Genomic DNA, 14,134 nt, shown 5'->3' on the forward strand with positions numbered 1-14,134 from the left:
GAATATTATTTGGTTACTCATTAATTAAATACAGAGTTCACTAGCAGGATTCAGACAACAGAGTACCTGGTAAACAATCTGTAAACTGAGAGTAAGAAAAGCACACTATAGGGGTGTCTGGCTGGCTCAGGTGGTAGAGCATGTGACTCCTGATCTCAGGGTTATGAGTTCAAGCCCCATGTTGGGTGCAGAGATTTCTTAAAAGTGAAATCTTTAGGGGCACCTGGGTGGCTCAGTCGGTTGAGCATCCTAGTCTTGGTTTTGGCTTGGGTCATGATCTCAGGGCCCTGGGATGGAGTCCCGCATAGGACTCTCTGCTCAGTGGGGAGTCAGCTTCTCCCTCTCACTCTCCCTCTGTGCTCTTTCTCTCAAAAAATTAAATAAAATCTCTTTTAAAAAATAGCCCTTACTGGATTTGGAAAAATCATCATTTTGCAACCATCATAGTAAAGATTAATTTAGGCAAGAAGCATTAATACTAATCCGAAGGTAGAAATTTTGATGAGGAGTGGGATATCTGCACGGTCTTAAAGTATCTCTTCCACAGATGGCTTGTAAGTTTCAAGAAAAAAAGGAGTAACTATATAAGAGAAAGAGAATAACACTTGAATTGATGATTAAAATTAATATCACCCCTAAGAGGTAAGATGGACATCATGTGCCTCTGTATGTGAAGCTCTGAAGAAGACATGTCACTTAAGCAGTATTCGGTCCAGGAATGTATAACCTGAATCTCAACATAAGAAAACATCATTAAAGCCCCAAATGAAAAACATTCTATTTTTTATAGAGGGGGAAACCATTTTCCTTAAAAAATGTCAATGTCTTAAATGACAATGACACTTCTGGGTATATCCAAAATAACTAAAAGCAGGGTCCCTTGAGAAAATATCTGTACATCCATGCTCATAATGGCATCATTCACAATTGCCAAAAGGTGGAAGCCACCCAAATATCCATCAAAAGATAAACAAAATGTATATACATAAAATGGAATATAATTTGGCCTTAAAAAAAAAAGAAATTTTGACACACACTGAAACATGGATAAACACTGAGGACATCATGCTAAGTGAAATATGACAACCAATAAGAAAATAATGTATGATTCCTTTATAAGCGGTATCTGGAGTAGTCAAGTTCGTAGAAACAGAAAGTAGAATGGTGGCTAAGGGGAAGGGTAAATGGGGAGTTATAGAGATTCAGTTTTCCCAGATGAAAAAATTCTGTAGATTGGTTGCATAACAATATGTGGTAGGGGAGGCAAGTTAAAAACAAGATATGACTCAGTGGGATCAGTTCCATAACAAAAGCATACACCGAGTGTCATGGGAATACAAAAGAGAGATTATCTAACTCTTCCTGATTGATGGAGAAATAAGTAAAGCCAGAAATAATTTAGAATTACAAACAGTTTTGAATGAGTTTAGGTAAATATGCCAGAGTGGACATACACACTAACTTTTGCTCCCTCTTGGAAATACACTAAAATAATACTAAAACACTTTTTTAAAAAAGATATCAACCTGCAAGGACAACAACAAAACTTTGGAAAAATAGAAGACAGATGTACAAATAGTAATAGATTGAGCTAATGCAAAAAAGGCAGTCTTCTAATCCAAGTAAGAAAAGCGACTTTTTTTTTTTTTTTTTTTTTTTTTTTTAAATTTTATTTATTTATTTGAGAGAGAGAGAATGAGAGAGAGCACATGAGAGGGGGGAGGGTCAGAGGGAGAAGCAGACTCCCTGCCGAGCAGGGAGCCCGATGTGGGACTCGATCCAGGGACTCCAGGATCATGACCTGAGCCGAAGGCAGTCGCTTAACCAACTGAGCCACCCAGGCGCCCAGAAAAGCGACTTTTAAGTTTACTCTGCAGAACCTCCAAGTGGCTCAGGACTTAGCTGCACCTCTGTAAGTAAGAGTTAAGATAGAGGCAAACACTAGAAAACACGATGAAAGTTTAGGTTAGTAAATTATGTGCCCAAACTCCCTTCGTCTATCTATGAAGCCAGAAGACTGCTTTACCCCCATCTGGGAAGAAGACTGGAACTTATGTTTTGTTTTTTCTAAAAGGGAACTACAGAGTATCTCTGGATTGAGCAACACTCAGCGTAGGTGAGGGTAGCACCAGACTCAAGGCAGGAACGTTCAGTTCTCAGAACATTGGTAGTCTAGATTATATCCAAGTGGAGATGGGAATATCCTGATGAAGGGAATATGACTAGCCCAAGTTAACAAAGATACTAAAGATGATAAAATAAATGGATTGGATGGATTTCGAGTTTCCAATCAGTTTTTTACTGCCTGACTCTGAGATTTAAGTTGTTTAATCAAGACTTACCAGACACTGAGGAAAGATATGAAAGACAGAGACCAAAACAAGCAAACAAGAGGCTTAACAGGAACACAAAATTTGGAAATATTTATTTAGTGGAGATAGAATGTAAAATCATTGAGGGACATGATAGACCCTAGTGAATTTGACTGGAGCACAGTGAATAAATGTTGGCAGTAAGAGATGGCTAAAAGGGTATGCAAGGGCCAAACCATAAAGGACTTCGTACATCACACTGAAGAGTCTGTCTTCCGTAGGATCAGGCAATGGGGAGCTAATGAAGGATATAAAGGAAAATAACATGATCATGTTTACATTCTGACAAGGTTATTCAGATGGCTATGAGACAGATAGACTGGAGGGGGAAGAAATTATTGGCAGAGGGACAAAGAGGTTACTGAAGTAATTAAGACAAGGAATAATATAGGCCTGAATTAAGACTGGAGTAGATGAGATGAACATGAAAGATATTGAGAAGATACAATCGAGGGGTGCCTGGGTGGCTCAGTCGTTAAGCGTCTGCCTTCAGCTCAGGTCATGATTCCAGGTCCTGGGATCGAGCCCCGCATTGGGCTCCCTGCTCAGCGGGAAGCCTGCTTCTCTCTCTCCCACTTCCCCTGCTTGTATTCCCTCTCTCGCTGTGTCTTTCTCTGTCAAATAAATAAATAAAATCTTTAAAAATAAAAAATAAAAAAAAAAGATACAATCGAAAGGGTTTAGGAACCAACTAGATATGTGAAATGGGGAAATGGGGGACAGGAAAGAATAAAAAATGCTACCAAAATTTTCACCTGGTCAAGTGAAGAGATGGCAACGGCATTCATGGAAATAAGAAATAATATAAAAAGAGATAGAAGTCTAATGGAAAACAATGAATTCTGTTTTAGATATGTCAAGTTTGAGGTGCTGGAGACAAAGTTATTCAGCAATCAGACTGAAATACGGGTCTAATGTTTAGGTAAGCAGGCTAGGTTAGATCTAGAGATACAAATTTGGTTATCAATTAGATCACCCAAGGAGAGTATAAAGATTAGCAATTTTCAGTGTGTGTGTGTCTGCATGGAAAAGGGTGGCTGAGATTCAATGCCTTTGTTCATTAGAGAGCTACTGTTATCTATCCATTGTGGTGCCCCACAGACACATTTAGGGAAAATTTTAAGAAGTTAAGAATTACAGACTTAGGAGAGAAAAAGGTGGGGCTCAGAATGCTAAAGACCACTAACATTTAGAAGGCAAATGAAGAAAGAAAATATCTCAAAGGTGATCAAAGAAGTGAGGGGAAAAAGCAGGAGAAAGTGGTAACAAAGGAGTCAAAGTGAAACACATAAATATTTAGTTATCTACCTCTCATATACTATACCCTGTAGAAATAAGAAACACCCAAGGCATGGCTTTTGCTGTCAAGTAGTCCGCAATCTCACTGTTGAAAAAAGACCAACAAGAGAAAACAGGAGGGGAAAAAACAATATGGCAGTAAGTCAGCACTACTACATCCAATAAACTTGGTTTGCTTATTTCATAATTAAATTTTTATTGATCATTCTTTATACTCATCTTTTTTAAGTAAGTTTTTATTTAAATTCCAGTTAGTTAACACACAGTGTAATATTAGTTTCACATGTAGAATTTAGTGATTAAACAATTCCATGTATTAGTGCTCATCACAATAAGTGTACTCTTAATCCCCATCACCTATTTCACCCATCCCCCCCCACCATCCCTCTGATAACCATCAATTTGTTCTCTATAGTTAAGAGTGCTAGAACTGGAGCGCCTGGGTGGCTCAGATGGTTAAGCGTCTGCCTTCGGCTCAGGTCATGATCCCAGCGTCCTGGGATCGAGCCCCGCATCGGGCTTCCTGCTCAGCGGGGAGCCTGCTTCTCCCTCTCCCTCTGCCTCTCTCCCTGCTCATGCTCTCTCTCTCTCTCTCTGTGTGTCTCAAATGAATAAATAAAAAAATCTTAAAAAAAAAAAAGAGTGCTAGAACTGATACACGAGTTCAGTAAAGTCAGGACACTAAACCAATGTACAGAAATCTGTTGCATTTCTATACACCAATAATGAAGCAGCAGAAAGAGAAATCAAGGAATCAATCCCATTTATAACTGCACCAAAAACGATAAGATACCTAGGAATAAACCTAACCAAAGAGGCAAAATATCTGTACTCTGAAAACTATAAAACACTGATGAAAGAAACTGAAGAAGACACAAAGAAATGGAAAGACAATCCATGTTCGTGGATTGGAAGAACAAATATTGTTAAAATGTCTATATTACCCAAAGCAGTCTACACATTTAATGCAATCTCTTATCAAAACACCAACAGAATTTTACACAGAGCAGGAACAAACAATCCTACAATGTGTATGGAACCAGAAAAGACCCTATTCAGCCAAAGCAATCTTGAAAAAGAAAAGCAAAGCTGGAGGCATCACGATTCTGGATTCAAGTTGTATTACAAAGCTATAGTGATCAAAACAGTATGGTACTGGCACAAAAATAGACACATAGACCGATGGAACAGAATAGAAAACCCAGAAATGAACCCACAACTATATGGTCAGTTAATCTTCGACAAAGCAGGAAAGAATATCCAATGGAAAAAAGACAGTCTCTCAACAAACGGTGTTGGGAAGACTGGATCACTTTCTTATACCAAACACAAAAATAAATTCAAAATGGATTAAAGACCTAAATGTGAGACAGGAAACCATTAAAATCCTAGAGGAGAACACAGGCAGTAACTTCTTTGACATTGGCTGTAACAACTTCTTTCTAGAGATGTCTCCTGAGGCAGGAGAGATAAAAGCAAAAATAAACTATTGGAACTTCATCAAAATAAAAAGCTTCTGCATGGCAAAGGAAACAATCAACAAAACTAAAAGGCAACTTACAGAATGGGAGAAAATATTTCCAAATGACATATCTGATAAAGGGTTAGTATCAAAATATATAAAAAACTTATGAAACTCAACACCCCCAAAACAAATAATCCAATTGAAAAATGGGTAGAAGACATAAGTAGACATTTTTCCAAAGAAGACACCCTGATGGTCAACAGACACATGAAAAGATGCTCAACATCACTGATCATCAGGGATATACAAATCAAAACTACAATGAGATATCACCTCATACCTGACAAAATGGCTAAAATCAACATAAGAAACAGCAGGGGATGGCGAGAAAGGGGAACCCTTGTGCACTGTTGGTGGGAATGCAAACTGGTATAGCCACTGTGGAAATCAGTATAGAAGTTCCTCAAAAAGTTAAAAATAGAACTACCCTACCATCCAGCAATCACACTAAGACGTATTTACCCAAAGGATACAAAAATACTGATTTGAAAGGATACATTCACCCCGATGATTATAGCAATATTATCAACAATAGCCAAATTATGGAAACAGCCCAATGTCCATCGACTGATGGATGGATAAAGAAGAGTGGTGTATATATACACACACACATACACACACACAGAATGGACAATTCCTGGGCCATAAAAAAAGAATGAAATCTTGCTGTTTGCAACAACATGGATGGAGCTAGAGAGTATAATGCTAAGTGAAATAAGTCAGTCAGAGAAAGACAAATACCATATAATTTCACTCGTGGAATTTAAGAAACAAAAGAGATGAACAAAGGGAAAAAAAGAAAGAGACAAACAACAAGAAAACTGCTTTTTATTTTGATGCTTTCAAGATTGCTTTGGCTATTCAGGGTCTTTTGTGATTCCATACACATTGTAGGATTGTTTGTTCTAGCTCTGTGAAAAATGCTGTTGGTGTTTTGATAAGAGGTTGCATTAAATGTGTAGACTGCTTTGGGTAATATAGACATTTTAACAATATTTGTTCTTCCGATCCACAAGCATGGAATGTCTTTCCATTTCTTTGTTCTTCTTCAGTTTCTTTCATCAGTGTTTTATAGTTTTCAGAGTACAGATATTTTGCCTCTTTGGTTAGGTTTATTCCTAGGTATCCTAACGTTTTTGGTGCAGTTGTAAATGGGATTGATTCCTTGATTTCTCTTTCTGCTGCTTCATTATTGGTATATAGAAATGCAACAGATTTCTGTACATTGATTTAGTGTCCTGACTTCACTGAACTCGTGTATCAATTCTAGCAATTTTTGGGTGGAGTCTTTGGATTTTTTATTTGGAGTATTATGTCATCTGCAAATAGTGAAAGTTTGACTTCCCCACTGCTGATTTGGATGCCTTTTATTTCTTCATGTTGTCTGAATGCTGAGGCTAGGACTTCTAGAACTATGATAAATAACAGTGGTGACTGGACATCCCTGTCTTGCTCCTGACCATAAAGGAAAAGCTCTCAGGTTTTCCCCATTGAGGATATTAGCTATGGGTTTTTCATATATGACTTTTATTATGTTGGGGTATATTACCTCTAAACCTATTTTATTGAGGGTTTTTATCATGAATGGATGTTGTACTTTGTCAAATGCTTTTTCTGCATCTATTGGGAAGATCATATGGTTCTTATCCTTTCTTTTATTAATGTGGTATATCATGCTGACTGATTTGCAAATATTGAGCCACCCCTGCAGCCCAGGAATAAATCCCACTTGATCATGGTGAATGATACATTTAACATACTGTTGGATTCGATTTGCTAGTATTTTATTGAGAATTTTTGCATCCATGTTCATCAGGGATATTGGCCTGTAGTTCTCTTTTTTAGTGGAGTCTTTATCTGGTTTTGGTATCAGGGTAATGCTGGCCTCATAGAATGAGTTTGGAAGTTTTCCTTCCATTTCTATTTTTTGGAATAGTTTGAGAAGAATAAATATTAACTCTTCTTTAAATGCTTGGTAGAATTCACCTGTGAAGGCATCTGACCCTAGACTTTTGTTGGGAGATTTTTTTATTACTGATTCAATTTCTTTGCTGGTTATTGGTCTGTTCAAGTTTCTATTTCTTCCTGTATCAGTTTTGGTAGTTTATATGTTTGTAGCAATTTATCCATTTCTTCTAGGTTGTCCAAATTGTTGGCATACGGTTTTTCATAATATTCTCTTATAATTGTTTGTATTTCTGTGGTGTTGGTTATTTCTCCTCTCTCATTTGTGATTTTATTTATTTGGGTCTTTTTTCTTTTTGATATGTCTGGCTAGGGTTTATCAATTTTATTAATCTGAGAACTAGCTCCTGGTTTCATTGATCTGTTCTATTGTTTTTTCAGTTTCCATACCATTTACTTCTGCTTTAATGTTCATTATGTTCCTTCTTCTGCTGCCTTTAGGCTTCATTTGTTGTTCTTTTTCTAGCTTCTTTAGGTGTAAAGTTAGGTTGTTTGAGATTTTTCTTGCTTTGTGAGGTAGGCCTGTATTACTATATACTTTCCTCCTGGGACTGCTTTCGCTGAATCCCAAAGGTTTTGGAACATTGTGTTTTCATTTTCATTTGTCTCCATGGTTTTTTTTTTTAATTTATTCTTTTATTTCCTGTGGACCCATTCATTGTTTAGTAGCATGATGTTTAACCATCATGTGTCTGTGGTCTATCCCGATTTTTTCTTGTGGTTGACTTCTAGTTTCATAGCATTGTGGTCAGAAAATATACATGGTATGATCTCACTCTTCTTGCAACTTTTTGAGGCCTGATTTGTGACCTAGTATGTGATCTATTCTGGACTTGAAAAAAATGTATATTCTGCTGCTTTAGGATGAAATGTTCTGAATATATCTGTTAAGTCCATCTGGTCCAGCATGTCTTCAAAGCCATTGTTTCCTTGTTGATTTTCTGTTTAGATGATCTGTCCATTGATGTCAGTGGGGTGTTAAAGTCCCCTACTACTACTGTATTATTATCAATTAGTTCCTTTATGTTTGTTATTGTTTTATATATCTGAGTGCTCCCATGTTGGGGGCATAAATATTTACAATTGTTAGATCTTCTTGTTGGATAGTCCCTTTTATTATGACATAGTGCCCTTCTTCATCTCTTGTTAGTCTTTGGTTTAAAATTTAGTTTGTCTGATAGAGGTATTACTATTCCGGCTTTCTTTTGATATCCATTTGCATGATAAATGCTTCTCCATCCCCTTTCAATCTGCAGGTGTCTTTAGGTCTACGATGAGTCTCTTGTAGGCAGCGTATTGATGGGCCTTATTTTTTTTATTATTATGTTAATCACCATACATTATTACATCATTAGTTTTTGATGTAGTGTTCCATGATCATTGTTTTGTGTATAACACCCAGTGCTCCATTCAGTATGTGCCCTCTTTAATACCCATCTCCAGGCTAACCCATCCCCCCACCCCCCGGGCCTTATTTTTTTATCCATTCTGACATCCTATGTCTTTTGGTTGGAGCATTTAGTCCATTTACATTCAGAGTAATTACTGATAGATATGTATTTAATGCCATTTTATTACTTGTTCTGTTGTTGTTTCTGGAGATTTGTTCTGTTCCTTTCTAGTCTTTGTCACCTTTGGTCTTTCCACGCAGAGTCCCCTTTAATATTTCCTGCCGGGTTGGTTTAGTGGTCATGAACTCCTTTAGTTTTTGTTTATCTGGGAAACTCTTTATCTCTCCTTCTACTTTGAATGATAGCTTTGCTGGTTAGAGTATTCTTGGCTGCAGATTTTTCCCATTCAGCACATTGAATATATCATGCCACTCACTTCTGGTTTGGCAAATTTCTGTTGAGAGATCTGCAGCTAGCCTTATGGGCTAAGTTAGGGACTTCTTTCTGCTTTTAGGATTTTTTAATCTTTATATTTTGCAAATTTAATTACAATATGTCTTGGTGTTGGCCTGCTTTTGTTGATTTTGATGGGAGTTCTCTGTGCCTCCTGATCTGGATGTGGTCCTTCCTCAGATTAGGGAAGTTCTCAGCTATTATTTCCTCAGATAAATTTTCTGCCCCCTTTTCTCTCTGCTTCTTCTGGGACTCCTTTAATATGAATGTTATTATGTTTGATGGAGTCACTGAATTCCCTAAGTCTATTCTTGTGTTCCATAATTCTCTCTTTTGTTCAGCTTCATTATTTTCTATTATTTTATCTTCTATATCACTTACTCATTCCTCTGCTTCTTCCATCCTTGTGCTCATTGCATCAAGTCTGTTTCAAATTTCAGTTATTGCATTTTTCATTTGTTTTTTAACTCTTTTATCTCCGTAGTAAGGGCCCCCCCCCTGAAATCTTCTACTCTTTTCTCAAGCCCAGAGAGTATCCTTATGATTGTTGCTTTAAATTCTCTATCAGGCATGTTACTTATATCTGTTTCACTTAAATCTCTGGCCGTGACCTTATCTTGTTCTTTCAAGATGAAGTCCTCTGTCTTGGCATTTTGTCTAAGTTTCCATCTTCTTCTCTGGGTTAAAAAAGCCTCTTCTGTTTCCTGCTCCTGAGAGTAATGGCTTAATGAAGAAAAGGTCATATAGTGTCCAGGGCCTGGTGTTTCAGGGCAAGTTTCTAGTGTTTGCTGCATGCACTCTGCTGCTGTGTTTTGGCTGCTCTATCTTTCAGGCCAGTTGTCTGCAGAAGCTCTCCTTGCCTGCAGTGGGCAAGGTTTTGTCCTTGGCCAGAATGTGGTATGTTTTAACTAGGTGTACTCTGGTCTGCTTGTTAAATGAGACCTGATACTACTTCCGGTAGAACTGAAGCCCTGCAGAACTCTCTGGTTGGAGATGTGGGCAGGGGTTTCTGCTGGTCTTCTGGGGAAGGGGCCACTGCGCTGGGACTGAGGCAAACTTGACCAAGAAGGGCAGTACCAACAAAATGCAGGGGTGTGGGACTTGGTATAAATAGGTTAGGCAGCCAGTGCTGGTGCTGTACTGATTACAGCAGGTGTCTCTGTGATTATGCTGAGGGGCGGGGAGGGAAATGGTGCCCGCCTGCTCCTTTGTCCCTAGACAGGGGTCTCTGTGCCTGTTGCTCTCAGGAAAGCACTCTGAGAAGAGCAAATAATCTCCCCTCTGGGTGTCCCAGGCATTTCTCAGATCACTGTTTCCACACTGTCTGCCTCCAGGTTGTGTGCCTGCCTTCTGTCCAGGAGCAGCGTAGTGCCCTCCTGGCTCCAGCCCAGCCAAGCCTGCTGACTTTGAAGACTCCAGGCTTTAGGGATGTGGTGTGGGCAGAGGCCTGTGCTGATCTTCTGGGGAGAGTCTCACCACGCTAGGACCGAGGGAGGTTTGACTGAGAAGGGCTGTCACACCGGAGCACAGAGGTGTGGGACTTGTTGCAAGCAGTCTAGGCAGCTCGTGTTGGGGTGAGCTGCCCTCCACAGGTGGCTCTTTTTATGCTGAGGAGTGGGGGAGAAAAACAGTGTCCACCTGCTCCTGCTCCTTTGTCCCTGGCGAGGTATCTGTGAAGCTACCTCTCAGGGACAGCTCTAGGAAGAGTGAATAATCTCACTGTGTGCCCCAGGCATTCCTCGGATGGCTATTTCTACATGTCTGCCCCTGGGTTGTTTGCCTGCCTTCTTTGCAGGAACAAGGCAGCGCCTTCAGGGCTCTATCCTAGCCAAGCCTGGCTGACCTTCACAACTCCAGTTTTTGAGCCCTGCTGGGTACAAGAACTCAGGAAAAACAGCCCCTCTCATTTTCTTTCCCAGCCAATGGCTTTGGGGAAGTGTTCTTGTGCATTCCCCTCACACTCATTATCTTAAATGAGTTTGGATAGGAGAAATATGATCATCTGAGTACAACAATATTTAAGTTTTTTTTAAAGAATATAAAGTAATGCCAATCTTTTACAAATATTTTATAAATTAAAATAGAGCATCTAGTTGTTATGTGCACAGTTAATTCAACTCAATGCCACGCAATAAGAGCTAATTGATTTCCAAGCAAACTTAGCAATTGCTGAATTTAAAATATCTAGACTTATGAACATTTTATCTAATTAGAAAGTTAGATTTTTCCTTACTGAATTTGAATCCAGTAAGTTTAGAACTTTACAATGTCTGAGATTACTTAAATGGTTAGACTCCCCATCATCTTTACCTGTAGTTTATCTTGAATATTCAGTTCATGAGGAAATGCTTCTGATTTAATATAAAGTGAATAAAGAAGAATATAAAATTACATAATTACAGTCCAATTTTTAAAAGGGATAAAGATAAGCATATATAAAAGACTAGTAAGTATATTAAAATGTTAATAGATGAACAACAGGAGACTTTCATTTTCTTATTTCAACCTTCTTATACATTCTTTACAATAAACACATATCAGTTTTATAATAAGAAACAAGTATTTTTATGCAAATAGTTTCCTCTTAGCTAGATTTCTGCAGAGGAAGAAAACAGCTGAAGATGTACAATATTGATAACTTATATGGATATCTGTTGGGGCATGTACATCTCATTTTTAAGGGTCTTATGCCTCCTATATCAATAGAAACTCAGGGAGGGCAATTATGTTTATTTCTTTTGTAAGTTTCTGCAGTCCAAACTGCTGTGTTCTGCAAAGGGGCAGGGCATCCTCGGGGCCTAATCAAAGAAAAAAAAAATTGTAAAATGAATCCCCTGAAACTAATTTGTTAGATCAACAACTTTTCCCTACTTCTCTATGCTAATGTTTGTTATGGTTAAACCCAACAATTTTGTAAATACTATCCTAAGTTTTAAAAATAATCACATAGTGTACCTTGGTATATATTTTGCATACAATGTCTTATTGTAATATCATTTTACTTAAGTAAGTAAATCATAAATCTTAGGATTTTAAAATATTACTGATAATATTTTTTCAGAAAGCTCTAACTTTCTTATCAGTTATTTTGAAAGAGTTTGAACATTCTTACAATGTTTATTATATTTATCTGTCGAACTTAACTGTTTCTAACCATTTCTCCTCAGAAAGATTGATGGCAAAATTATTAAATGTATAAAGAATTTAGAAATTTGAGTCAACAAATAATGAATTTTAAAGTTAACAGTGCTCACATTAATTGCCACAAATTCACTTTCTTAGCCTATTACCTGCCCCCCCCCCCCGACTATCCACATACACAGTTGGGGCGCATTCAAAAGAATTAATTATGGGAATGCACTGATTACTCAGGCAGCCCAGGGAGGGGTGAGCTGTTAAACAATTATAAATAACTGAAGCTCATCTATTTAATTGCCAAAATTGATTTCAACTAGTTTTAAAAGAATTATTTCTAAAATGTTTAACCTACTTTCCTTCCTTTTAGGCCAAGTATACTCTATACAATTTAATCTTTGGGATGACTTAGGATATTATCATAGCTTTTTAATTATAAACTGTGATACTTGGAGAACCACACTGATACTTTTTGGACTGTTTGTCCCTTCACTGGAAAGTTCCAGACTTACAGATTTTGTTTTCTGTCTTTTCACCTCTTGCTATCTTCTGCTTTCCAGTCTGCTTATGAGCTGTTTACTTGTCTCTAACAGAATATCCCTTCCCTTTCTAACTGCGTTTCCTAATCTATAGCAAATAAGAAACAACAAAACAATCAAGTCTCATTCACTGGCCATTCAGAGATGAAAAATACATATGAAAAATACTGGTCGTCCTTAAAGCATTCAGAGTTTAATTATACTACAAAAGGGTGCTACAGGAACCCAGAGGATCATCATAAGAGAGTCTGGGAATTTCAGAGATGGCTTCCTGGAGGAGGTAGTTCTTTTTTTTTCTTAAAGATTTATTTATTCACTTGAGAGAGAGAGAGAGAGAGAGAGCAAGCATGTAAGCGGGGGGAAGGGCAGAGGGAGAGAAAGAAAGAATCCTCAAACAGACTCCTGCTGAGCACGGAGCCCAACTAGGGGCTCAATCCCAGGACCCTGAGATCATGACCTGAGCCAAAATCAAGAGCCGGTCTCTTAACCAACTGAGCTGCCCAGGCGCCCTAAGGAGGTAGTCCTTAAACAGTGATATGAGATGAATGAATAGGATCTGATAGGCAAAAGACAGTGAGAGAATGGGTAGTGGAGAAGATCAAGTGTACAGTCAAAGGAAACAGTGTGATAATAATAAAAATAATGATACCTTACATTTATTGAATGCTTATGTAAATTAACTTAGTAAAATCCTCATAACAACTCTATGAGGCACAACTATTCCCATTTTAAAGATTAGGAAACTGTGGCACAGAAAAAGTGTTTTGCCCAAGTTCACACAACTAGTTAAGTGGCAAAGTCAGGATTTGGACTTAAGCAGTCTGGCTCTAAAGCTCACACTTTTGACCACCATGCTATATTGCTTATTTATGCAAAGTTATGAAAGCAAGAGAGAATCTACTGTTTTGGGCAATCTACTACAAGCAATATATAAAGCTGGAAGATTACAAATGAGTGTTGCAGAACTAGGAGGCAAAAACTAGCTAGGAGGGGCTTTGTATGACAGGCACACGTTTGGATTTTACCACGTAGGCAATAAGAGCCATCCAGCAGAGGAATAGCAGGATCAGACTGCCTTTGATAAAGATTTCTGTGAGATCTGAATGAAGAAAAACAACCAGAGGCTAGATGTCTATTTAGGAGGCTATTCCAAAACTCTATGTGAGAGGTGATAAAGACCTGAACCAAAGCAATAGAAGTGGGAATAGAAAGGAGGGGACCAGGAGCGCCTGGATGGCTTGGCTGGTTAAGCGTCAGACTCTTGATTTCAGTTCAGGTCATGATCTCAGGGTTGTGAGATCGAGCAACCCCTTTGGGCTCTGCACTGGGCATGGAGCCTGCTTGAGATTCTCTCCCTCTCCCTCTGCCCCTCCCCACCCCCACTGTGCATGCACACGCTCTCTCTCTAAAAGAAAGAAAGAAAGAAAGAAAGAAAGAAAGAAAGAAAGAAAGAAA

The 14,134-nt window shown here is 38.2% G+C and overlaps 1 protein-coding gene across 3 annotated transcripts in view; it reads right to left on the reverse strand.

Moving 5' to 3' along the window:
* CEP57L1 (centrosomal protein 57 like 1) overlaps positions 1 to 14,134 on the reverse strand; it is a 77,298-nt gene that overhangs the window by 34,163 nt on the left and 29,001 nt on the right. The window contains exon 1 of one of the 3 annotated variants that reach the window (XM_021693097.1): positions 3,681 to 3,741. The exons of the other annotated variants lie outside the window; for them this stretch is intronic. The gene's annotated coding sequence lies outside the window, so the exon portion shown is untranslated. Of the gene's footprint in view, positions 1 to 3,680; positions 3,742 to 14,134 lie in introns of those variants that run through there. 3 annotated transcript variants of the gene reach the window in all.

Source organism: Neomonachus schauinslandi, chromosome 8 (genome assembly GCF_002201575.2).
Source record: "Neomonachus schauinslandi chromosome 8, ASM220157v2, whole genome shotgun sequence".
Classification (NCBI taxonomy): Eukaryota; Metazoa; Chordata; class Mammalia; order Carnivora; family Phocidae; genus Neomonachus; species Neomonachus schauinslandi.